The sequence below is a fragment of the Periplaneta americana genome, chromosome 3 (genome assembly GCF_040183065.1).
Source record: "Periplaneta americana isolate PAMFEO1 chromosome 3, P.americana_PAMFEO1_priV1, whole genome shotgun sequence".
NCBI classification, from domain to species: Eukaryota; Metazoa; Arthropoda; class Insecta; order Blattodea; family Blattidae; genus Periplaneta; species Periplaneta americana.
The window spans coordinates 157,829,879-157,832,867 of NC_091119.1; positions in this window are offsets into that span (position 1 = coordinate 157,829,879).

Consider the following 2,989-nt stretch of genomic DNA (forward strand, 5'->3'; position numbering starts at 1 on the left):
CTTCTTTGCATACCTCGTAAAAATACTCTTTTTTTAACACTTGACACTTCAATGAGCAGATGACAGATGCATGTTGAAGTACCAGATACACCCTAGGAATAGATTATCACTGCCAGTGACATTTGCTCATTAGATGTGAATTATATGTACTTAATGTTGGTCAAGGGAGAATTATTTTTCCATTTGGATATTTTAAACGTATGTGACCATTACAGAGCAGACTTGAGATGTAATATCAGGGCACATAGTTGGAATTGTGGCTTGTTCATCTACTCTGAATTTCTTTTATGTACAAAGTAGTGATATGGGGTTCTGGACATGGACGAAATTTATTTTGTAAAATAATTGTATAGATGACACAGTTATATAACACTGAGTGTTCATTGAGGTGTGGTGCGGACACATGGGGTCACAGCCATTTTGGTGATTGTAGCAGACTGTCACAGCACATTTGTTTAATAATGTTGATTAAGTTTTTTAAGCATATAAAGGGTATAATACAGGGACACTGACATGGGGGGGGGGGGGTGAGCTGAAAATACGATACCTTAATGAAACCTGTACCGAATTGTAGAGCTGAAAGAGTAGACTCCAAAATATCTTGGTTGTAGGCATAGAGGATCAGTAATTTTTTCAAGAAACGTTTTGATAAAGATGCCATCATTAGGTTACATCATATGTAGTTCCTCTGTTAACAGGTTTGATAGCACAGTGATTGACATCGAGGCTGATATGTGTGTTGTCGTAGATTCAAAATTTGCTCTTTTTTTTTTTTAACATATTTTTATTCATTACCTTACTTTATAATACTGCACTGTTACCAAGTTTCCTGGTCAGCCACTGTGGTTTCCTGAATTGATTTATAGTGTATGGAGTACGCAATGAGTCATTAGTGCCTAGTATATTAGTAGTTGTCTACACTCTCACCGAGGGAAGTTTCATGAATGTTGCATGTACCAAATCATGAGACTCATCCTGTTTTAGTGTACCTATCCTCATAAATATATTCGCATTTACCAGACTAGAAATTAATTACCTATTTATGTACTATTTTGACGTAGAACTAGGTCCTTCCCCAAGTGTGGGTGAGGAGATATTTACAGAGTTTCGAACGTTCCCTCAAAAAGTGCAAAATTTGAAAGATTTAATGGCACAGAAACTACTCGTATGAGAGCTATATTAGTAATTTGCTTACAGTTGGATAGAGGACAGATGTCACTTCATAAATGTAAACTGGTTGGACTAGATGTGTGAAGGGCAAGAGGAAGTGGGGCAAAAATGGCCGTCCTTAGCCCAAAAGTGCAAAATTTGAAACATTTAACAGCACAGAAACTACTCGTATGAGAGCTATGTTAATGATTTGTTTACAGTTGGATAGAAGACAGATTCGCTTCTTAATATGTAAACTGGTTGGACTAGATGTGTGAAAGGCAATGGGAGGTGGGGCAAAAATGGCCGTCCTTAGCCCAAAAGTGCAAAATTTGAAATGCTTAACAGCACAGAAACTACTCGTGTGAGAGTTACGTTAATAATTTGTTTACAGTTGGATAGAGGACAGATGTCGCTTCTTAATATGTAAACTGGTTGGACTAGATGTGTGGGGTAAAAATGGCCGTCCTTAGCTACCTCGGCACAGTGCCACAGTGTGAGTCAGGGTTGATTGCGTCAGTGTGACTTGAAATAGGCTACAGACGCGAGTAGTGCCTCGTTTTATAGCTTAAAGATAACGCAATAAGTGAATAAAAATATCATTTAGCTACGAGTTAAACACGAGAGTTAAGATATGTAGTTTGTGAGGGTAATATTGAACATTTCAAACATGCCCAATAAATTTGGAGCAAAATATTGCAACCAACGAAATACACTAAGAGGAGTAGCTGAAAGTGAAGAATTCAGAAAAGACATTCACTTCAGTGTATAGTGGAAACAGAGATACTGTAAATATAGGTGGCTTTGACATGAAGTGATATTCAGATGTATCTGTTTCCAGATTTTTGTTTTTGTTGTTAGCAATGGAGAAATTAAATGGAGAATACAGTCTATTTCATTATTTCGGTAACACATAGTATTGCATTCTGTACTTACAGACAACACTATCAGTGAATAAAATATCATTTGTCTGTGAGTTACTGTAAATTACGAGAGTTTGAGACCCAGTTTGTGAGAATAGCAGTGAAAATTTCAAACGTGTCGAAAAGATCCAGAGCAAAATACCATTGCAACCAGCAAAATGCACTAAGAGGGGTTGACGAGGGTACAAGGGTTCAGAAAAGGCCAAGTATGTCAGGAGCCAAACAAAAAACGAGAGTACAGGGTCCAGTCAAAAGCCACGCATGAGAGTGGAAATTTGCTGTACCTGACTTAATCATCCTCTCATACTTCTTCTATCATTGTCCATTACTTGCACAGCTATTCTCTGGAATTTTTTGTTGTGAAAAATAGCTACTCACAGAAGTATTTGAATTATGTCATTGTAGGAATTGCGACCAATAAACAAGTAGTTCTTGGTGGTCTAGCAGTACCGTGTCAGTCACTGGATCTTAGATTCATGGGTTCAAACAAAATGAATGCAAGGAGGAACACATATGTCTTTTATAAGGTTCGTTCCGACAACAGTCAGGAACCGTCCATAACCATCGTGAGCATGCGCAGTACAGAAAAAGCGTTCCAACACAATCTGAACCAGTCCTGAACTGGAAACATGTACTGCATTCGGGTGTTCCAACAAGCTTTTGACACGGGTTCGGTATGGTCAGAAATAGTCCATGGATTGAGGCATGTACGGAAAAGTACGCGAGATGCGCATGCGCATAAGCTCACCAACGTCTCCTGGATACTGAAGAAAGACATGATCGTCTGTTCACATCAATGAGATTAAAGATGAAAAGTGACAGTACAAACGAATAATAAAACTAGAGATTTAATTTAAATTTTCGCCAAAAAGAAAGGGAATGGAAATTATTAGGGTATTGAAATAGTTAATTACAAT